A 25206-nucleotide genomic window follows, 5' to 3' on the forward strand; every position below is an offset into this window, starting at 1 on the left:
TCAAGCCTTGACCAAAACTCTTTAGACTAAGTCGGTTTTGACTCAGATGCATAGAGACAAATAAGTGTAGTCTTCTTCCGATAGTATGTCAGTGCTGGAACAATGGTGAATTTGCCAAACTTGGCTTGAATAAGTTTCGATCATTTTGTCTTGCAATAGCGGTTGGTAAACAAGGGTACCTCTTTGACTAGTAATTATAGTGCCTAGATAAGTATAGTATTGCACACTTTCAAACTGGGTACCACTAAGAAACCATTTAGATGTCTTCTTGATGGACATTTTCGCTGGAAGAAACTGCATGATCTTAGTCTTCTCCAAGTTTATTGTGAGAAGATACTCTTCAGTGTAGATAGCCAATGCATCCAAGGCTGTTTGGAGACCCTTCAGCATTTTTGAAATTAGCACGAGGTCATCCACATACAGAAGAAACAAACCTGCCTTGTTGGCCAGTTTAGGAGGGTCAGTGAGGAGATACAAAAAAGCTCTTCCAATATCTGAAATAAAGAAGTAAAAAAGGGCCGAGGCCAAGGTACAACCTCGTCTCAGCCCTCTAAACGTCCCTATTGGTTCAGAAAATTAGCCATCAGATGTTAATCTCACACGATTGGTGTTTTGCGTGTGAAGAGATTCAATAAGAGACACAAAGTAAGAGGGACACCCATGATGACGCAATTTTTGGAACAAGAGCTACCTCGAAACTGAGTCGAAGGCAGTTCTTAGATCAACAAAGGTGACATACAGTGGTTGTTTCAAGGTGTGATGATGTTCTATTAATGAAGTGAGTATTAGTAAGTTCACGCTGGCGCCCATGCCTGGAATAAATCCAGTTTGCAAGGGGTACCTCTTTTGCTGATCTGATGTCCATTTGTTGAAGTCTCACAAAATAAATTTGGAGAAGAGCTTACCAGGTGCGTCCAAAAGCGCAATTGGTCTGTAAATGCCAGGATACGAGCGATCACCTTTTTTAAAGATAGGGACGATCACTGAGGTGCATCATGACAGAGGAATTGTGTTTGTTGCTAGAATTTGGTTGAATACACTGTACATGATTTTTGACCAAAGAAAAGGATTCTGCTTAAACATTAAATTACGGAGCCCATCAGGTCCCGGCACCTGCAAGTTATTGAGTTTGTTAATGAAGAACAAAATATCCTCTTCGGAAATCAATAAACCCTTGAATTTTGGCACCTCAGTGATCTGTCCATCTTTATGGGATTGTGATCTCATATAAAGATTAGTAAAGAACAACGCCCACTCTTTCTCATTCACCCCATTTAGCTGCCCCGGCTTTTGAGCAGCATTGTTAACAATGTTGATGAGAGACCATGTTTGAGCAGTATTCTTTTGAGAAATACTACACAGCATGGCCTCCCCATCAGATTGCATCACAACCATTTGATGGGAGCGAAGCCAATTCTTGTATCAACATTGTAAAGATCTTAGCAATTTGCGCTTGTTCATTGAATTTGAAGCAAGAACAATCTGTTTTTGCTTGCGTAATAAAGATTTTTTACACTGAACCGCATCATCGAATTCATGTGTGAGCTTGTGATGTAGCAACGACTTTGATTGAACCTGAGTCTGATATAAATGCAGATAGGAAGTGTAGTCAATTGTTGCAGCAATGCCATCATGATAGGCATTCTCAACATTGTTGTTGAAAGATGTTAGTGCATGTGAGTTCCATGTAAAGCGTGTTCTAGCATTGTTAACCAACATGGGCTGGTTAAAGGTTGGCGAGATGGACTCGACCACCAGATTGTTCAGCTGCCAACTTAAGTTTATCATTTTGTGGTCGCTATGGATCTGGGCAATGACTTTAAAACTGACAGCCACCTCAATTGTACCAGGATCAACATAGGTACAGTCAATGTTAGACTCACTTGTTCCTCTACGCCATGTAACCTTGGAAGGGATATCCCCAGGCAAATCCCCATTGCACATTATCAATCCTCTATCATACATCAATGACCTTGATCTCAAGCACGATAGATTGAACCTAGGATTGTTCACAGGTAGGTAGGAAATCACATATGTGTCAGCTCCTCTGAACACAGCAGCTGTAGAAGGTGATGTGTATTTGTGCCAGAAGGGTTGAGCCTGGCAGGACAGGAACCTGAATGGCCATTTATTTTCATTGATCTCTTTGTGAGGGCAGGAAACACCTTTCTACCTGGGCCCAGGCAGCAAATGGCCACACCCATTCATACAGAGTAGCCTCACACCTGGCTGCTGAATTTCTAAAGTCCTATGTTCCTATTGAGTAAGGTAGGGGAGGAGCAAGGATAGCCAGAGACGGGTCTGTACAGTTTTTGGAGGGTTCCATCAGCTTGTTTCTCTCTACCTTTTCATTCTCTTTCCTGTCCCCTCTACTTCCTCTGCAGCAAAGCACTTTGGGTGTGACATCATAAGGGAAATGTCCACTAATTTTGGACACCTAAGGCAGGCTAGCTTTAGTCCAATCACCTGGAGAATTTTATCTATAAAGTAAGGGGTCTCCCACCACTTCTTGGAAGCATTTTGAGAATCATCTTGAAGCATCTTCAAACCATCCGGAAGAGTTTGCTAGATCCTGCTGAAAGAGCAGTCCGCACTAATGTCCTCCAGTTGTGAGATGAAGTCAGGTGTTCCCAGGCAAAGACCAGCTCTGTCCCCTAACCATCCCCAGGGACCATTGGGGGCGATCTGCTGCTGGAACAGTACCTGTCTCTCTGCCAGCCACAGCAGTACCCAGGACCTCACTGTGTTGGAGTACCACTGCAGTTGTGTGTCAGACTCCCCCATGTTTGGGAGCCAAGAAAAGGGACCCATATTGTCCCTGAGTCCCTGGAGCTGTTCTCACAGTAACCTAAGAAGTGACCTGTTGCTGGAGCAAGGCTGCCTCTCTGCCAGCCTTAGTGGAACTCAAGACCTCACCATGTTTAAGAACCTCTGCAGTTGTGTGCCAGCCTCTTCATGTTTAGAAGCATGGGAAAAGTGTTCATCTTGTCCCTGGGCCCCTGGATTGGGACTCACAGAACCCTGAGAGCCAAGACAGCTCAGATCCATTTTATTTTTGCCATTGAACTGCTTGGAGAGTGTTTCAAGAACTGTTCAGCACTTTTGAACGAGCAGGACCCTCCATTGCTGCTGTTTTCTCTCCCCCGGTCTTTGCACAGCACCAACAAGTCTAGTTTTGTGCTGCAGAACCACCGAGAAATGCAAAGAAAGTACTATTGACTGCTAACTGCCCCCTTGTTGCATCTATGAGCCCTAGAGACTAGTTAGGTCAGTTTTAATCCTTTTTGCTCACAAGTGGATATCCTGTTTCAAGAACATGGTTGCCTTTACTTGCCTTTCACCCCTGATTCATTACCCAGAGTGCTGCATCTACTACCATTGGTAGGGGTGGGTTTTCTGTAGTGTGTTTCTAGTTATTTATTATTGCACATAGTGTTTTTAATGTAAGTGTTGTTGGGGAGGGGCTAGCGCCTTCCTGCACCCCCCAAAACTTTACAACTAGGCGAGACTTCTCTAAGAACTAGAGCATTGAGAACGATTTTTATGCACAAATAATGACACACAGACATGGCCAAACACTAAATGAAGATAGTTAGTATTTAAATATAAGGTGAAAATAACCATTAACTGAACACATTTGTAAAATGTTAAATTGTATTTAGTTTTTCTCAAAGCACGGTAAAGAGCAGTAGGATCTGAGCCAAAAAGTATGCAGCCTGTGCTCACAACAGACTCCAGGCATTGCCGTGGTGCCCAACTAGCTCTGGCAGAGCACACACAGTGGCTGAGCAGCTGTTTCTTGTCCATCAAAAGCCCATGCAGACTAAGAATAGGGGAGTGTACATTCTCATGCACACAATGCAACATTATGCGAAAATAAGGTTTTAAGGGGAATTACTGGACCTGATTAAATATGAGTATATTGAGTGAAGTGTGCAGTGTGGAGAGTATGGCGTGAAAATGTGTTTATATATAAATGTCCATGATATAGCAAAATGATGAAAAATGAAGCTACAATGTAATCTTGCATAGTTAGCAATATGCTAAGTAGTATGTCCCAAACTGAAACTCAGCCATGCAGGAAGGACAACTGCAGCATCCCTGGTAAGGGAAGAAGGACAGTTTTGGATGAGCCATGCCAGGATCCAGTGATCAAGTCAAACAGTATATAAGGCTCCTCCTTGGCACCAGTCTGCAGGAGACAGCCACGGAAGAGTGACCGAATGCCGGTCAGGGAGCAGAGTTCTTTGACACCCCTCATCCTCATTTCTGTACAGATTAACCTTGTTATCCTTGAAAGATAAAAACTCTTGGCCTTAATTCCCTAGAGGGGTGAACTGTAATCTGGTGTGAGCGTGACTAGGGGGACCCGTCTATCTAAGGGGTAACCCTGTAAGTAGGGGTACCTTTTAGTGGTGACCTTTGACGTGATCTTAGTTTCTTGCCCCCATACTTTGCGAAGCCCCAGGCCACGCCCATCTATAGTGACCGGTACCCTCAATCAAAAAACACGTTTTTCCTGTGCAGTATTAGTAGAAGCCATTTTGAAAGAAATCCTCTCCGCTCACTGAAGCAGGGAGTGGCTACAGAAAGATAGGCCAGCATGGAACTTCATAACAGAGGGAAACTCAAGTAAAGCACAGCCGTTTGAGTGTACTCTTGCAAGTGATAACAACATGGGAACATGTGTGTATGATATGGTGATGTGAATGATATGGTGTTGTGAATGATAGTATGGTGATGTGGGTGATGTACGAGGTCAATGGAATAGATGGAATAGGACATTTGGTGTTGTATTATGGAATATGACTGTTGGTGATGTATTATGGAATAGGATTTATGGTGATTTATTATGGAATAGGATTTCAGGTGATGTGTCAAGGAGTAGATTAGATATGTATTGGAATTGTCACGTATTTCTGTTTTTCTACTTTTATAATGAAAAAGGGAACCTCAGCATATATAAGACTGAGATGAAAAGGAACCTTGGCATATAAAAGACTGAGATGAAGGGGAGCCTTGGTGTATTAAAGACTGAGATGGAAGGGAAACTCAGCATATAAAAGACTGAGATGAAAGGGATCCCCAGTTTATAAGGACTGGGAGTTAAGGGATCCTCAGTCATAACAGGTTGAGAAGGTAGTAACACACATTTTTCTTTTATGACGATAGAAGCAATAGGATCCTTAGCATATTAAAAAATGTGAGAAAGTGGTATTACAAAGGATATAAAGAAAAACAGTAGTGGCTCGGTATAAGGAATGGGCCTGGATTTTAGTCAATTATTTGGTTATAGTTTCTCTTGCTGTCTTATGTGGTAGAAAATGAGGAAGGTGGATGAATCGCGGTGTGTGTGTGTGAAATCAAATTGGAAAATGTGTAAAGGGGTGGGGGAAAAGTGGGCTATTCTGTATTTTTGTGTAAACAATAGCTGTGTGTGCAGCATAGCAGTAGGGTCTAAGTGAAGAATTAGGGAGGTGCACAAATTATGGAGGAAGAAACCCCAATAAAACACATGCATAGGATTCTGCCACTGTATAATGCCAGAATAAATAAACAATGGATAGTAGAAACAAAGGAAGTAGGGATGTCCTGCTCCTGGCCAGAGCAGGGCTCCCATAACAGAAACATTCTAGAAAAATGACCATCTTTTTAGCAGCAAAGTATAAAGGGAACAAATCCCAATAAATAAAAGAGATTTTAGATATCTGGGAATTATTCAAGGATATGGAAGATCAGGAAGGTGAAAAAGAGATCCAATGTAAGGAGATATACCCTGTAAGGCCTAAACCTGCAGTAGGGTGTACGAACCCAGTCTATAAGCCTCCAGTGGTAGAAAGAGTTTCAGCAGGATTATCAGGATTAGCAACTGGGGGGGCCTCAAGAGCTCTTGCACCTACATATAACCCATCCACAAGCGCTGATATGCCAGTAGCATCAGTGTACCCAGAGGGCCCACAAGTAGAAATAAACAAAGAGTTAAGAACACTGGGGAAAAGGTTGGTCACGTTACAAAAACCTGAAGAAGTATCACCAGAAATAAGGGTACTGGTGCAGAAAATAGGGGATTGGAAGACAGGAGATTTTTTGTTTAGATTCAACCCTGGGGCAACAAGAAATATTTTTATTGAAAACGATGATGGGCAGAGGGTATGGACGGTCCTGGGACAAGAAGTAGAACAAGCAAGGGATAATGAAGGGGAAGATCAAGGTGGTAGAAATAATGAAGAGGCAGGCCAAGAAGGAGATCAAGGAGAGGAGGTGGTGAGAAACCTGTCCCTGCCACAAGAGACAGTGAGGAGGGACAGACCAAGAAATAGACCAGATTTAATGGTGGTAGTACAAGATAAGAAGAATACTACCAAAGGGGTAGAAGACAAAATAGATAAACAGATGTCTCTTATACATAAAGGAGTAGGGATAGCCCAGTATGTGCCATGGCCTCAAATGCACAAAAATAATTTGATTAAAGTTCTCCCCCAGCTTATAGTCGGAGCTAGTAAATGAATCTATGAATTTGAAAAAACAAAGAGCAGGGGTAGCCTTAGCACTAGGTGATTTTAAGAGTCTACTGGTCGACATAGGTGGGGACCAGGCTGGGGACATATGGGCAAGGACAGGGTGTATTCTTAAGTTACAGGAAATGTGGAGAGTTGAGACAGTACAATTTTTCTTTTTTATCGTAAAGAGGGGATTACCAAAAGAGGTCCAGAAGGCACTAGATAACATTGGGGGAATTGAACCAAAAGGTGGGCAGAGATACAAAGTATAATAGTCCACCATTGTAAGAGAATCAAGGAACAGGACAGTGAGACAGCCCAGAAGAGGCAAAAAGACGAGGCAAAACTAGTAGAAAAGAAACAAAATAATGTTGTTGTCCAAGCACCAGTGACAGCACCGGCTCAGGGGTTAAGGACAGGAGACACTCAACAAATTGTGAATGCCCCAATTGCGGCATTATGGGGCAAAGGAGGACATGGACAATGGGTTGGGGGGAACAGTATCACAACCCACAGTGGCAGTATGAAGGAGCACCAAGAGGAAGAGGAGGATTTTAATGAGCAAGAGCAGGAGGCTTGGGGAGGATAGGGCCCCGGGAAGGAGGATTGGGGAAATCACAGTGACATGGGGGCATTTCTCAAAGGAATGTAGGAACACGCCTGGGGTGAGATTTGATTATGGGCCATCACCTCCAGGGAAGGGATGAGGGAATGGACAACAGCAATTTGGGTGAGGGGGTCAAAATCAGCTCCCTTATGGGACTCACAGGCAAGGGCACAGTGGCCAACAACTACAGCAGGGTGAGGGAACACAGTTTAACAGAATAGCAGGGGGAACACATGCCCCATTCCAAGGAGTTACAATGACAGGGTGGCCCTTTTTCACTCCCCGGGACAAATATGTATTCTGATTAGGACAGCCCACAGAGAGCACTTGCATGTCCAATCCTATTAATAGCCACACAGCCTGAAGAGGAGCACCTTGGTGGAGGTGGAAATAGGAATCATGCAATTTATATTTATGGTAGATTCAGGTGCAACTAAATCATGCATCATGGAGGGGAACTTTCCATGATCAGGTAAAACTCTTTACATGTAGGGACTCTCTGGGGCTATTTCTACAGTTCCATACACTGAGGAGCTGGATATAAAAGTGGGAGGGGAGGTAGTATGAGCCTCCTTTTTATATTCAGAGAGTTCCCATGTAACTGGTTGGGTAGGGATCTGCTCAGTAAACTAAATATAACTATATCATTCACAGATGAAGGGGTAGTGTTTTTCACTCCAGGGATGTGTGTAGCTCAAGCAATAGTAATAATCAATGCAATAGCAAGGGAGTCAGTAGTCCATGGGGTTCCTGTGGTCCCAGCTATATTTTTCTATGCTATTAGGGTATTAGTAAAAGCAGTGCCTCCAATTGCGACAAAGTGTTGGCGAGTGCCCACAGATTTTATTTTCCGACCCATGGTGCCTCCCGAGATGGTGGCAGGGAAAATATTGCCATTAAATTTGCAAGGACTAGTAGTGTCAGACAAAAGAGTAGTACTAATTGGAACAGACCAGGATGGGTGCGAGTGGCACACAGTATTATGTATAGACACAATAGTATAATTAAAGAAAATGACTGATGAGGAGTTATTTGAGGACAGGGAGCAAAATGGGGAGATCATTTTGGAAATCTGCATCCCCTGTGATATCATGGTGCAGTATAGGAAGGTACAGTGCCCCCTGATGGCAGTGGTGACACAGTTATTATTTTTTTAAGAGGACATGCGATAGGTGCCAGCACAATTATGGACTGTTAATCCACATGATGCTGGGTTACTGATATTTGACCCCAGCGTAGATTACATTGAAGTCAGGTGCTTAGCACTTTCATCCAGTATGTGGATGATTGGTTGGTATGTAGTGAAAATGAACATCAATGCAGGAGGGATTCAGTTGCATTATTGCAATCGCTGGTACACAAGGGGTATAAGGCAGATACAAATAAGCTATAATACAGCCAAAAGAAGGTGCTATACTTGGGACAACTCATTTTTGCAATGGGGAAAACATATCACCATATAGGGTGGCGGCAGTATGCACCACCCCTAGGCCCAGTACTGTGAAGGAAATGTAGCAGTTTTCTTGGACATGTTATTATTGTAGGGCATGGATCCTAGACTACACAATCTACACAAGTCCACCGTTGGCAAACTGATGTACAATGAAGCTACATGTATTCTTGCATAGCTAGCAATATGCTAAGTAGTATGTCCCAACCTGAAACCCAGCCATGCAGGAAGGAAGACTGCAGGACCCCTTGTAAGGGAAGAAGGACAGTTTTGGATGAGCCATGCCAAGATCCAGTGACCAAGTCAAGCAGTATATAAAGCTCCTTTTTGGCACCAGTCTGCAGGAGCCAGCCACTGAAGAGGGACAGAATGCCGGTCGGGGAGCAAAGTTCTTTGCCCCTCCATTCTCATATCTGTACAGATTAAACTTGTTATCCTTGCAAGATAAAGGGCCTCATTCCGAGTTGGGTGGTAAGGGAAAAATGATGACGGTAAAGGAATACCGGCATCGTTTCCCTTTACGGGCCATTCTGACCCACCACACCGTTATTTACGGCGTCGTAAAGTACGATGCCGTAAATAGCGGTTTAGTGGCACGCGCACGACACGCCATGCCGTAATTAGCGGCATGGCGTAAACCGGAGCTGATCCCAAGTAAAGCGGACATGGAAAAAACGGCCTCCACAAGACCGCAAAGTACCTTACCGCCATGGAGTAAATACCGGCATCGCTGAGAAGGTGTAAAGGACCCTGAGCAGTGTTTCCAAGAGGAACAGGTGCACTCACTCAGCACAGGTGGAGGCAATGGAGTCTGGCACAGCACAAAAGGAGCACACCCACACACCACACCAAAATGATACCGATTGTAGCAGCATTTCTGGAGCTGGCGGCCCTGCTTGCAAGGCAAGAACAACTACAACAGCAACAACAACAACCACAGCCACCACCACAGAGGATACACAGGAGGAGAAGGAGGGTGAGACAGGGCCAGCATGCCCTACTGGTGCAGCCACCATTACCACGCCGGCAGCCCCCAATCCCCCGCATCAGAGCCACCCCCTTCAACCTCACACCAGAGCAGATCCACACCCTGTACCGGCTTGACTGGGACACCATTACCAGCATAGTGGACATGATACATGATGATATCGTGAGCCGCATAGAAATACGCACTGCCATCCCCCCTCAACTGAAGGTAGTGTCTGTTCTCCACTTCCTTGCCACAGGCACCTACAAGCATACAGTGGGGCAAATGCATGGCATTTCTCAGCCCATATTTTCACGGATACTCAAAGAAGTGTTGGATGCCCTCCTCACCCACACAAGGGAATACATATCCCTACCCCAGACTCCCCAGGAGATCTACGACACCAAAGCTGCCTTCTATGCTCTGGCAGGCATGCCAAATTGCATAGGTGCCCTCGACTGCACCCACGTTGAATTGGTGGTCCCGCATGCCATGGAGGTGCCGTATCGCAACCGCAAGCAATACCACTCCATCAATGTCCAGATGGTGTGTAATGACAGTAAATCCATCACACATTGCAATGCCCGATACCCCGGATCAACTCATGACTCCTTGGTTCTGCGGAACTCAACACTACCACGCTACATGGAGCGACATGCCGGACGTCGTGCCTGGCTGCTTGGTGAGTCATCTGAATGGGCCATGGCGTTGCTTTGGGGCTGTGAGTAGTTCTGGGAAGGGGGGGGGTTCATACTCTACCTGCCTGGGAAGGGTGGGATGCATGCTCATCCCAGTAATCATCTGCGGCCATGCATGACCAGTACAATTTTCAAAAATTAGGGCACACACGATTACCTCTTTTCCACTTCCATGCAGGTGATGCTGGCTACCCTCTGAAGCCGTGGCTCATGACCCCCGTCCGCAACCCACAGAACAGGCACGAGGAGGACTACAACAGATCCCATACCCGTACACGCGTGGTGATAGAGCAGACCTTCGGGCTCTTGAAGGCACGATTTCGTAGCCTCAGCCGTTCAGGTGGGGCACTCATGTACAGCCACGAGAAGGTGTCCAAGATCACCATGGTATGTGTAATGCTACACAACATGTGCATCCGTCGGAACGTGCCACTGCCCCCTGACGTGGAAGTGCCACCACCAGATGACGATGAGGGGGAGGAGGTAGGAATGGCAGGACAGCAGCCGGGTCCCGATGCACAGGAGGGACGTTCTGTGCGTCAAGCATTGATTGGACAATATTTCTGACTCACAAGTCAGCTGAGGGTTTCAGGATGAGAGGACATTGGCCACGGGGTGTGGGCATACATGTACACCATGTACTGTGCGACATTAAAATACACAAGCAAAATGATCAATGTCCACTCTGTTTTAGTGAATGAACAACCAGTGTATTATAAATTTAATTCTGAAAGTGTACAACAAAACCACCACCCTCACCCCCCTCCCCCTCCCCCCAACTCCCAATAACACACCCTTACCCCCCTCCCCCTCCCCCCAACTCCCAATAACACACCCTCACCCCTCTCCCCCTCCCCCCAACTCCCAATAACACACCCTCACCCCCCTCCCCTTCCCCCCGACTCCCAATAACACACCCTCACCCCCCTCCCCCTCCCAAATGTGTGTGCCAGGATGTTCATTGGCCACTTCCGGAGCCAGGGGGATTCATGTTCTGGCGGCGGAGTGTCCGCATTGACCGGCGGACAGGGCTGGTCTGTGTGGATGAACTTTGTGATGGTGGGTACTCCCACTGGGGCTGTGGTCTTGGGTGTGCTGCCTCCAGGGCATCAGCAATCCTGCCCAGCACCTCACAGAGGCGGTTGGTGTTTGAAGTGATTACCTCACCCATGGCCTGCAGGTCATTGTGGCATTGTGATTGCGATTGACTGTTGTCCCGTAGGAAGTCCTCCAGCAGGGCTGTGATGCGCTGCCCTTGCACTCCATCCGTGGATGGTGTGGCAGATGTGGTAGCCAGCCGTGGTGTTGACCGTGCAGGGCTCTGTGGGCTTTCGGCAGGGGAGGAGGATACAGGACAGGCAGGTGGTGCTCCTTGGCCTGTAAGGATTGGGGTGTCACTCTCCCCAGAGTCGCTGAGTGCGACTTGTGTGTGAGATGGTGTTTCCGGGCTGTACGCTGTGTCACATGTCTCCCCCACGTCAGATAGGTGAACCGATGTAGGGCTCTCCGGCCCGTCGATGAGGCACATGGCAGCGTGCTCCCCTGCCACACTGGATTCCTCCGAGTGGACTGTGGGGTATGTGTCCGTTCCCAGTGCAGGCATGGGTAGGGGTGTGGGTGGGGGTTGTGCAGTCTCCATGGGGGTTGCTGGTGCAGATGGTGTTGCCTGTGGCCTCCTCCTTCCTACAGGCTTCCGCTGTCCCCTGCCTGTGGCCCTGGAGGTGGAGGGCTGGGTGGCTTCATGGCCCTCAGTTTCATGTCCGCTGCCTGTGGGGTGGAAGAGAGAGATGGCATTAGCTATGATTTGGGGGTCAGCATTGCTTCAAGGCTATGGTATGAGAATGGTGTTGCAGCGTTTGGGTGACATTTGGGTGGTGAGTGGGACATAGATCTGGGCTAGGATGGTAAATGCATGCAGGTGTCTGGGTCAATCAAGCTGGCAGAGTACTGTGCTGACTCACAGTGACTGCCTCTTTGTGTGCTATGGGCAGTATGGGTTGTAGCCTTGCAAGTGGCATCAGCCTGGGTCTCACTTGTTACGGCATGATTGGGGGGGGGGCATATGTGACATGACTGCTTGCCCATCCCTTGGCGGTGGCTTAAATTGGGAATGCATTTACTGTCTTCACTCATGACACTCACCTCCATCTGCGGATGACGGGGCTCCGCACTCCATCTCGCCGACCCCCTCGATGGATTCAGGGCCCATCATGTCGGCACAAGTCTGCTCCCAGGGCATCATCTTGATTGGAGATGCTGGGCCTCCTCCTGTCTCCAGGGCCTGGGTCCTGTTGGCCGATAGGAGGGCCCGCACCCTGAGACGGAGGTCGTCCCATCTTTTGCGGCAGTCCCTTGTTGTGCGGGGGGTGTTGCCGACAGCGCTCGCCCTCTGGGCAACCAGGTCCCATATTTGTTTTTTTCTTGCTATGGTGGCCTTGCGCATATCAGAGCTGAACACCACTCTGCATTGGCATGCAGGGTGTCTACCAGGACCTGTAGCTCATCCTGTGTAAAGCGCTCCTTGCGGAGGCGTGCGGCTCCTTTTTTGAGTGCTTTCGGCATGATGTAGGTGAATGCTGGAATGTCTCAGGTTCAGAATCTTCCTCCGGGTCCTGTATCAAGGGGATGGCAATGGATTGTGTTTTTAAAGATGGCCGCCGCGCTCCTTCCCGTTCCTGTGCGATGATGTAATTTCCGTATCCGTTAATTAGCGGTGACCGTAATTTACGGTGTCCGTAAATTACGGTCACCGCCAATAACGGACAGCAGAGCTTCGGTGGCGGTGTTGTAACGACCATCTCGCTTCATGCCGCTAAGGGGTTTTACGGGCCCTTTAGCGGTATGCCACGAGGGGATTTACCGGCATGCCGGAAAGCTCGTGCCCGCGAAGTCGGAATGGCCTGTAAATTGCGGCGTTCTACCAGACCGGACTCGGTCTTTCCGCCATGCCGGTAAAAACCCATACTTACCGCATACCTCGGAATGAGGCCCAAAGACTCTTTCCCTAGAGGGGTGAACTACAATCTGGTGTGAGCGTGGTTAGGGGTATCTGTATACTTAGGGGGTACCCCTGTAAGTTGAGCTACCTTTTAGTGTATATATTTTTCAAAGAACCTTGATTGGACATGCCTTTATTTGGAATGTCATACTTCACTGTTTGGGTCGCTACTGAACCACATTCACAGCACTCGTAAGAGTATAGCCTTCTGTCGGCCCACATTACCACAAAAGGCGAAGGAGGTATATCTCTTGACTGTGCCTATTTTAACTTTATGATTGTGTTAGCTCTTGGTTTGTAGAAGTGTGAGGGCTGAGTGGGCATTTTAGCCTCTACTCATCCTTCTACTCTTGCAAGGCAGAAGTCAATTAGTCACACACCCCTTTACATCACTGGAAACACTTTGCCAGCACTTACTTTGATTCTATCACTTAGTCATGCATTTACTTCTTCATGCATGTACTTCGTCATACCGTCACTTCGGGTGCATTTTGGTGGGGATGGCTATTGTAAGGTAAGCTGTAAAGTTGGTGTAAAATTAGGGTTGGTGTCAAGGAAGGGCATAAGGGGCGAATATGGGTTAGAAAAAATGGGGGTACAGGGATTCTCCCATGTAATGATGAAGTGAAGGCATGGTGAAGTGAACGAATGAAGAAGTAAATGCATGCCAAAGTCATGGAGACGAAGTGAGCATATGGTGAGGTAATTACTTGCGATATGAAGACATACATCCCTGTAACTGTGCTATTGTAATTCCTTCTGATCGAAACTGACATCCCTGTGCATCAAACAAATACATACACTGGTCTCATAGAAACGACCTCAAGTCTGCAGGTTTGACCATATGTAAATAATAATCAATAGCACAGGACACAAAGAAATGTGATGGATGGCTGTCTATGATAATAGGACTGTCTTAAGCACTGCTGCAAGGTGTAATGTATTGCAGCTTTGAGACAATGGGCCTCATTCCGAGTGCGGCGGTAAGGGGTTAACGGCACCGGTAAGGATGCCGGTGCCGTTAACCCCTTACCGCCTCATTCCGAGGTCCCTTAGCGAGTCCCGCTGATTACGGCTGGTTTTAACAGCCGCCCTTAGCGGGAGCCGCTAAAGAGCCAGGGAGCTAATAACGGGCCCGTTTTTAACGGGCTCGTTATTAGTTCCCTCCCCATTCCCATTGAGCCCTATGGGGGCTCGAATGGGAATGGGGATGGGTAAATTGAATGAGGAATTACCGGGTCCTCCAAGGTTGGAATGGCCGGGTAAGTCCTCATTCAAGGAACCCGGACCGGCTTTGGAGACAGCCATGGTGCTAATAGCACCATGGCTACCTCCAATCTCGTAATGAGGCCCAATGAGTGTCATGGTGCCCTGGGCCAATTCGGGGGACAACCAAAACCGGCATAAAAATGCAAAATGAACATGGTTTTCTGTGTGCAGTGGTAGAAGGCATCCCCACACCAAGGGATTGGTGTGGAGGGGCAGGGGATTCTTCTGCCAACATGGTTCTGCACACACTGACAGAATGAGCTGAATGCACACCCCGACCGGCCATTTTAGTGCATGGATGCGCCAGACCTTTTTCCAAATTCATTCTGCCTCTGCTCCACTACCAAGATGTATGTTCTGTGTCTGGTTTAGGCTGAGTATTCAGTAGGTCACCATTAGGGGCCTGTTTGCACAGAAAGCATATAGCCTGCGGTGGACCCTATAGGGAACTCTGGAGATCGCTATAGACCTCTGCACCCTGGGCCTCTTTTGTGGGGCAACCTATTTTATTTCCAAATGTGTTCTCGAATGAAAAAGGTTTGGCTTTCTGAACATGTGTAATATGGGGCTACTTTGAATGTTATGTCCAGGACTTCCTTTGGTTCCCGGTCCACCCCTGCACATAGCCCTCCATAAGAATGCATAGTGCCCTCTATAAGAATCCCTATTGGAACGCTCTCTGGAACCAACATAAAAGTCTGGTAAGAAACGTTTTTTCTGTAGTCTTCAAATGAGACTCATTGCGAAATGCAAGCATGCAAGTCGCCAGAGGTTACCTCAACCCTTTTAGAGCACTGACAGCGATAAGGCGCACTTGCACATTAGGAAAACAACCAGCTATCTCATCTGTCATGTATGAACATCACTTGTCTTGAAAGCCTGGACAATTGAAAAACAAAACAATCTCGAAACCTCAGCGAAGTAATCAACTTTCATCCTTCTGGCAGACATTTAGTCAAAAATGTCACCTGAGTAGTGTGGATGACAGGCTATTTCAAGATGGAGCCGGTTCGAACGCGGCGAGAAAGGGGAGGCTGAAGTTTTGCTTGAACGTAAAGTTTCGCTTTTATCGCGTACATCGCATTTCAAACACTGCGCGCAATTTACAATATCTCTGTTTTTCAATGCATGTTGGTAACTAGTAATAACTGTCACCTGAGCGCGCACAACAAAAATGTAAGCTGACAGCTTATTACTTCACACGCTATAAAGAATATTGGGCTGCAGTGAAGAAAATCAAGCCGGTACAGTGAAGCCAAGGTCACGACAGGATACGATCAGCCTCGTGCTTTAAAATCCAGCGGTGTCAAAACCCCAGCCTCATTTCCATGCCCCGCTAAGACAGTGGCCTGCGTTACTTGGCAAATGATGAGGAATATTCCGACGGCGTGTCATCCGCTCCCCACCGGGCAAATTCCTGAAGAAAGACAATCAAGGAAGCAGCGAGTGTTTTGTTTGCTGTGCGGTCACAATTATAATATCCGCTGCGTTCCTTATCCGTATTCCGCTGCATGACTGGAAAGTCCGACCAAACGCATGTCTGGGGACCTGGGAATTATAATATAATTTAGAGGGCAAACACCTGCTGAATTTTTAAATGAGCTCAGCAGATAACAATGCCTACCATGGTGCGTGAGTCTTGGATGTATTTTCAGAGAGAGAGAGACATAGGGAGGAAGAGAGAGAGAGAGAGAGAGGGACACAGTTAAGAAAACACACGTAACCATTCAAGTTTTATTTAGATTTGGTTCGGATGCATTTTGGGTGTGCAGCGCTAAACTCTCCTGGTAACTCAGTACGCAGGTCACATGTCTGCAAACTGCACCTTTGCTCGCTTGTCACTTACCCTCTCAGTGCCTATTTGCACAGATCCTAATGGGCAAAGGGACAGAGGCCAAGGCCCAAGCTTGACGAATGCCTGACAAATGCGATGCTTGACCCCAATGGCCTAGAAAAAGACCCACCCTGCACCCCTGGACGCAGCACCTGTGCAAGGTCATGTCAGGCGTAAGACTGCCCCCTGCTGCCCCTGCGTATTAAGGAATGAGACGTGGTTCCGAGTTTATCATTGTATGGCCAGGCTTTCTTTCATTGTAAAGTGTAATGCCCATCTGAACCAATACTATTTGAGTCAGGAGAATGGTGGGAATTCCCATGCAGGTCCTCCCACAGCACATTCACTTGACAGTTCCTGCTCTTGCTGCATTATGTGCACAATTCCCCCTCTTGAGAAATAAGAAGAGAGAGAGAGAGAGCGAGAGAGAGGGGAGGTAGAGGAAAGCCGGAGGAAAAGAGACAAGGAACTCATGCACATGTATTCCCTGCCTCTGCCACCCCATATGCAATGTGCTGTTTCTGTTTTATGTTATGCAAGAAGTTTAACCACAAGAAATGTGTTCTAAGTTTCATGATGCTGTAACATTCTGATTTGTCTGCATGTGTCCCACTAACCCCAACACAATGCTTCTCATATTGGCCCCAAAGCACCAAGCGGCCATGCACATGTCAGACGTCAGGCTACATAAGACCCAATAACTCTTTGCAGGTGGTCTTCGCTATAACCTTGTTGATGCAATGGGATCACATATTGCTCCAAGAGGAGGTAAGTTTGGCCTTTGAAGATCAGGTGACTATGAAGAATAGTACCTTAAAGTACCTTGGGTGGATTACTATGGTACATATCCTGCTGCTGGGTGGTATTTGCCTTGACTGTAACTCAATGAGCCTCATTACGACCCTGGCGGAACGGGTTAAACAGCGCCGTAAAAGGCTGCGGCGCAGTTCAACCCGTTCCGCCACATTACGAGGTCCCCTCGCGGGACATCGCTAAGCACGCCTGGGAAAACCAGGCGTGCATACCGGGTCCCGCGAGGGGAAGAGGGAGCAAACAACGGGCCATCTCGTAATGGCCCGTTGTTTACTCCCTCTCCCATTCCCATTCAGCCCTATGGGGGCTGAAATGGGAATGGGGATGAACCGTGTCCGTGTCCTCGAGTGAGAAATTACCAGGCCATCCGAACTCGGAATGGTCCGGTAAGTCCTCATTCCGAGAACACGGACACGGATGCGGTTTTGCTGGCAGCCATGCCGCAAATTGCGGCATGGCTACCTGCATAACTTGTAATGAGGGCCAATCCCTGTTTTCAACGCTTGACAGTGGTCCAGATGTTTTGGGCTTGGCCTTTTTTGGGGGGCATGTCACCATGTTGTTGGGCCTCTCTGTAGTGAGCTATTCAATGTTTTTGGCCACTTTCCTGCATGAAAAAACATCCGTGAGGCCTTTTCCAAAGATTGTGGGGTCTGTACTCATGCTGACAGGCCTGTCTGGGGGGATGTATTCGGTATGTGTTTCACAATATTTTCAGCTGTATTTGTAGCTAAGCATGGGCGAGACAGTCCAGGCAAAACTCAAACCTGTTGATATATACGTGTACTCCCATTTTGAACGTTTTTGTGTCACCCTGAGAAGAAGGTGCAGTTGTGACATCTTCCCTTTATTTCACACAAAAAATTTAAGAAAACAAAAAAGTTTCTTAACATCTTTCTTTTCTCGTGTTAACCTTTGTTTTTGAACCCAAAGCATTCTTCCTGTGCTGTGGTCAGTCCCCTTCTCTACTTTTTATGTGTTATGAGAACCATTTCTTCTTTTGTTAACGTGGAGAGAACCTCTGTTTGCCTTTGTCACTTGTTTTCTGTTTTGCACATGGACTTCTTAGGTACATAAGGCACATTTAGGATTTGCACTTTGCAACCTTAGGCAACTCTTCCATTCGTGTGGAGAGAGTGATGGTGCAGAAACGTAGGAGAGGCAGGAGTGTGGCCAGGAGCTGAGATGGAATATGAGGAGGAGAAGCCAGTGGGTGAGGAGAAGATGGAGGTTGAGGAGGGGGAGACAGTTGTTGAGGGGACGGTGGTTGAGGAGGGGGAGAAGATGGTCAAGGAGGAGAATGTGCATACCAATTCACTGCTGGTTGTGGTGTCTTGTAGCACCTGCACAAGGCAGATGAGTACCTTGACCTTAGAATTAGATGGTAGGAATAGGTACTCCAGGAGCATCACTGAGACATTGCCACAGTGATGCACAGAGATGAAGGGCAGTGGGGAGACGTGGAGGAAGTGGGGAGACGTGGAGGAAGTGGTGCTGCTGCATGATGCTGAAGAACACCAGGCAGAGGAGCTGGAGATGGACTCCAGCAGAAGGCTCAGAAGGGAGATACTTTGGTTCCTGCACCATTATCTGCTTATGTGGAATGAGCAAGGTGGACTGAGGCTTTCCTAAAAAAGGTGAAGCCAGTTCAGAAGACCGTATGTAGTGATGTCCGTATGACTACTTCAGCTTGCCAAAGGGTACAACTGCCAGGGGCAATCTTTGCCAGAAGTCAGTTCATCAGGGTAACCCACGTAATAGTGTATGGGGCATGACATTTAGGTAAAAGCACTTTACGCTGGAGCTCAATGATGTCTTCAAGGAGCATACATTACATTGCACAGACACAACTAGTGCATTTCTCTCCTGCATCTGTGATAGTGGCCAAATGGGAGTGTCAGATTACATTCCAACCCATCACCAGCTATGCCCTAGCAAGCAAACTCCACAACCATGACTGTGAGTCAGTCAAACCCACATTGTGATTCCCTATTTAGTGGTGTGCCCATTTCCGGCTATTGAGGGGTGGGAGACTGACTTTCCTAATTTACTTTTGCCATACATGCAAACAATACCATCTGATGTGTCCAGAGGGAACGGGTAACTACATTGGTACTGTCTTCCCTCACAAGACACTTTTTTGCATATATAGCAGAAGGTAAGATGTGTTTGTTGTGCTTCTGCCAAAACATTCCTCTAAATTGCCACGTTTCTAGGAGGGATGAGATTAGCTTCTCTTCCATCTTGGGTTTGGCTTGGCCTAATTTGCAGAGGATGCTGAGTGGAAACTGTTGATTCAGGAGCCGGTGTTATTGATAATACTCACTGCTAAATTTTACTACCACTAACATGTGTTTTATTTACCAGGTTAGAAAAATAAATATACAGGAGCAGACAGTGTTTGCACTTACACTTTGCTTGGGTCCTTCAACACGAACACCCTCTTCTTCTGTTTCTTGGTTCCCTTCAGTATCTGTGGATATCGTCAAAGTCTGAGTCTTGATCTTGGATCACAGGATGCAGCATAATTTTCATGTTCATATGTTTGAAAGGAAATCAGAGGTGGGCAATTTTCAGGAACCACCAATTCGTCCTCATAATGGATTATTGTCTCTGATGCTGAACTGATCTCAGATCTCCTCTCTCTTGCACCTCAGGTTCTGGCAGCTAAAATTCCTCCTCCATCTCAACTCCATTCTTTGGTATTTGATGAATGTACAATGGGGCTGCATGCACAATTACATTTCTTTTCAATGAATCAGGTCCTTTGAGGCACATAGCCCTGTTTTTTTGCAGAAGAGGGAATCTGCAGCTACTGAGTGACCAGGGTGGCTGGTGAAGAGACACATATAGTATTTGGGCTTCTCCAACGCAAACAGCTGATTTTTTAACAGGTGACCTCACCCCAACGGATACATTTCTTCATGACCATTACCCTGTCACCCCCCATGTATGGCTTCTGAAGTAGATTCAAACATGCTAATTTAATACACATGTTCCTTCAATATATGCATGTGGCATTCCTAATGATTTGGCCTTCTCATACACCTTGAAAATGCATGCTGACATCTCAGTGCTTTGGCCTCCTCCTCTGCCTAATAAATGTTAGGGAGGTCCTAACTGCTTTGGCCTTCTCTTTTCCACACAGAATGCTTGTAGCGATCTTAGTGCATTGTCCTTCCTGCACACCTACAAAATGCATGTGGGTTATATGGGCCATCCACACACAATTCACAGTCCCAACCCACCCACAAATCATGTGCTCCAAATCCTCCCTTACTAGTGTCATCCTAACTTTCTAACTTTACATAGGACATGTTATTGATTTAATTCTACTTTAACATAACTACACTATACATCCCTTTGCTAACAAGCCTGAGTCACTCCTGCATCTTTAAATGACAACCATCCATTGTTTCTGTTCACTTGTCTTTATAAAATTGTAAGGGAGAAACCCTGTAGAACCTCACATCGCTCACCTCGAGAATTGTATATGAGAATACAGATGTGTTTCAGCTTGTGTGATAGGAAAGTAACACAGTTTGATTTGATTAGTAGACGGTTGTCTAGGAATGCATTTTTACAAATACATTTTGTTTGAGACAGGGTTTTATATGTGATTTTCTAACTATATGTAAGAAAGTATCAAATAAATGGATCAATTTTAACCCTTATGTTTTGTAAATACTTTTAGTTGAGTCCTGCAATGTTTGGACTGGGAGCTATGTACCCATTGCTCTGACTGCCCTTCTGGGCGGCACCAGAATGACATGGGAGTCAGTATTTCTCCACGTGTGTGGTACAGATTGCTTAAATATGATTTGAAATTCTCCTGAGTGGGCCCCATCTCATACACCAGGTCATTGGGCCTTGTTCGTTATCAGTAGAGAGGATATAATACTTTTGGAGTGTGTGCACCTGGGAGTGTTATCTTTTTGTGGCGAGATCAAATATGTGCTGCATAGAATACACCTTACAGAATTCTGTAGGCATGATATTATATCCAATGGCTGTAAATGAAAGTGCCATTTACGACCTTGCATGACATACAAACACACGTAACCACAAAATTTCGTTTGGCTATGGTTCTTGAGGGGATTTTAATGTAAAGGAACCTTCACACAGCTTTGACATCAACATGATTGAACATGTTCTCTGTTTATTGTTTTAAAATAAATGGAAAGTCTATGAGAACATGTCTTGGTGGCTGTTTTAGTTGATGATTTTGGGTGGCCTGAGCTTTGCTGTGGGCTGGCTGTGATTTGAGAGGAGACCCAGGTGGTAATTTTGGGGAGGAGAGCCAAACCTCCTCAACATTATTAGCTTGAGCATTGCGATCAATGGAAAGTCAATAGAAAAGAGATCTGCTGGATATTTGAAAAGATCAGAACTAAGACTAAAACACTGATGCCCCAGATCAGCAATGGCAATTACAAAAGTTGGTGGGATCTAGATAAGTCTGACATCAGGATAAACATCAACTCTTCAAATAAATCCGATACAGAGCTTTCTAAGATTTCCTGGTGAGTGTATTGTAGTCTTCCCTCTCTTCCTTTTACTCCTATCCACCCCTCGTCTCACTCCCCCTCTCCACCTAGCTCAACTACTCTGTTTGTCTAACCTTTTCTATATCTACAACCTAGTCTCTCTATCTTTTCTTCCCTCACTCCTCATGCATCTCTCTCCCTCAGCACACTGGTCTTAACACCCAGTCTAGTCCGTATATATCCTGATATTTACAGACTCTGTCCTCCTGCCTCCCCCTACTACCTTACACTCTCATTTCTCTATACTCACCACTACTACCCTTTCTTCCTTCCCACTCTACTCTTGCACACCCGTCACACTATCAATATCCCCTTAAAAGTCCTCCCACTTCTCTCTCTCCCTCATCTCTGGCCTCTTTCACACGCTTCACAACACTACCCTCGATTGGTACCACTCTCCCTGTCACACAATATTGTATCTGCTCTCTCTTTCACAACACCGCCACAGTCTTTTCAGCACTCTTCTCCACTGCCCACTTTTCTCTGCAGGGTTTCTTCATCCACCAACTCAACTCCTGACCTCACTCAAATACCTTTCATCCATGTGTGGCCTCTGCAGGCTTGTAGAGGCTGACCCATCTTGCTCTGAGCCTACCCCGGGTTTCCATTGGCCCTTTTGGCCTCCTATTCTCGTGGGTCAATCTATTCATGCACTGGGTTCACTCTTTGAAGATTCTAAGTAGTGTAATTAGCCCTGCCTCCTTTCTGGACTCTGACACTTGTCCCGCTGCAGCTCCAGGGAACAGTCTCTGATGACCCCTTTGCATCCCAAATCCAAAAGGGTTGTTTCCCTTACTCCAGTATTGTGTCTTCTGCTGGTGTTGAGGTGGACTCTCTGTATTTTGCATTCTGCAGGGTTGGGACCTGGTGTTCCGAACAGGTGAACTCGCTCCAGCGGCTCAGGTCTGTGACTTCTCTGCCATTGGTTGAGGGCTTGTGGGAGAGCAGTCCTGCAAAAGCAACACAGGACACCTGGCCAGGACAGAGGCTGACAGGCATTGCGGAAGACACAGCACCACCAAGATTCTCATACAACAGTGAGCACTCTGCGGAGCCAGGGACAGGGATTGCGCCCCAAACTCCTCTCTCTGCTTCGTGTTTAGGACAGCCTTTGGCAGTGCCCAAGTACACCACCAACCAAAGGTTGAGAGGTGTCCCTACTTCCTTCTCACAAAGTCATAAACCTGGCCCTGTCACATATTAAAATACGGCAGCCTGATCTACATCCTGTGATTGCAATCTAATCTCCTGCCTACCTTTAATTTGCATTTATGTCATGCAAGGTAGTAAATGGCACAGCCACTTACAGCCATATGATGTATTCACTTGCCTACACTATTTTGTAAGATGGATTTTAAGCAACACATATTTGGTTTTGCCAGAAAAAGACAACACACTCAAGTGCAAACACTGAATGAACTCTATTGCTTCAAAATGATTCTAATATGTGTTATTTGAACATGTTCATGCAGTGAGTACAGAATCAGACACATCGATTTATATCCGGCCTGCTTCCAAGACATTCTGTTGTGTTCTTCTCCTTACAATGGTGAGAAAAGGCAATTGAATTTCTATAGAGTGTATAATGTAATGTTATGTAATTTGGCATATGTATAGCACCTTTTCCCATTGGTGTGGCCTCAAAGCGCTGTGGGTAAACTCCTTCGGGGGACCAAGTCCATGGTATGGAATTTTCATCAGAGGAGTTTAAAATGCTTGTGTAGGTACGTAGGGGTGGCCAAGTCCCTGCTAGTGACCTATATCGGGCTGGCTTGTGGATGGAAAAAAATGAACCGTGGGGCAGAATGGGTTAGACAGGATGTGGGGAAAAAAGCTAGGTATTGAGGGCCTTCCAGAAGGCAAGGTGATCCTCTAAGCGGCAGATGCTAAAGGAAATTATGAATGTGGTGCCTGGTCACAGATTTCAATTGGGTTTGTAAGGGGCGAGTTTGTGTTGTAGGTGTTCTGGGTCTGCCTTGTGCATGGCACGGTGGGTGATGTACATGACTTTGAAGGTGGTCCATCACCCAACAGGGAGCCAGTGGAGGACACAGAAGGTGGGTGTGATATGCTCTCTGGGACCAAGGCTAGGAGGAGCCTACCTGCAGTGTGTTGGATTCTATGGAGCTTTGTGAGTTGAGATGCAGGGACATCCAGGTAAAGGGGATTAGTGTAGTCTAGGTAGGAAAGGACAATAATCATGATAGCTGAGACTCTGTGTGGGTAGGGCAGGAAGGGGAAGATGTGCTATGGAATGCAAAGGTGTAGATAGCATGATTGAGACACATAGTTGATGTCGGGTGAAAGTGTCAGATCTGCGTCCATGGTACATCCCTGGTTCTTGACTGAGTTGGATGTGGCAGAAGGAGGGCCTAGGGAGGACAGCCTTAGGGTGGGTTGGGGGAAGAGAGCTGTTTTCTCGTAGATCATGATTTCAGTTTTTCCAGGGTTGAGGAGGAGGTAGTTAGCCGTTATCCAGTGGGCAATTTCTATGAGGCATAAAGCGAGGACAGGGGCAGGGTGGGTTGGAAGAGGTCTTAGTGATTTTGAAGATGATCTGGGTGTCTCTACATAGTTGTATCAGATTAGGCCATGAGCAAATGAGAGCAGGGAGGGGGCTCAGGTAGAGGTTAAACATTAGGGGGAATAGGGAGGTGCCCTGTGCTAAAACATTGGTGACAGGGTGTGGGGTTGAGGAGAAAGGAGGTACCTGTGTAATTCAATCGGTTGGTGAGGAAGGAGTATATCCACATCGATTCTGTATCCCTGAAGCTGAGTGAGTGGAGTCTGTCCATGCGGGTGCAGTGGTCTATAGTGTCAAAGGCTGCTGAAAGGCGGAGAGGAGAAGTGCTGTGCGGCCTTCTGACTCTGTGGTTCATTTGAGGTCATCCCAGATGGAGCAAAAGATAATTAGTTTCCGTGTAGCGGTCTAGAGCCGCACTGGGTGGGATCGAGGAGGAGGTTGGATTTGATAAAAAAACAAAACTGGAAGTAGGCTGTTCAGTCAACTAGTTTGGCCATGAAACTGTTGATAGAGATGTGTCTGTACTTGGGCGGTAGGAGGGTGTCAAGGGAGGACTTTCTGAGCATTGGTTTGACGTGGAATGCCTTGAAAGCTGCCTGGAAACTGCCTGAGGTGAGTGAATAGTTAATAATAGATCTTGCGATGCTACCTGCAGAGGTTGAGGAAAGGGTGTCTTTTAGGAGAATGGGTGGGCATGGTGTCTCTCAGGGATCCTGACGGATGTCTGCAGGCAAGTAGCTTCTGGAATTTAGGTAGCAAGATGGGAGAGAAGGTGGAGAAGGAAGGGCGGGCGGAGGGAGGGTCTTTGAGGTCAGACGTGTGTGCAAGGGATGTGGGTGAGAGTGCTGCCAGTTTTGCATCTATGGTGTAATTTCTTTCCAATACTGTGTTGTGGAAGTGGTCCAAGAGTGTGTGGCAGAGTGATTGGGAGTGGGGAGGGTGGAGAAGAAGTGCAGTGTGGGGCCTTGAATTCTGAGATGATCTTGTGGCGTTCCCTGC

Source organism: Ambystoma mexicanum, chromosome 4p, assembly GCF_040938575.1.
Source record: "Ambystoma mexicanum isolate Mex_15411 chromosome 4p, UKY_AmexF1_1, whole genome shotgun sequence".
NCBI lineage: Eukaryota > Metazoa > Chordata > Amphibia > Caudata > Ambystomatidae > Ambystoma > Ambystoma mexicanum.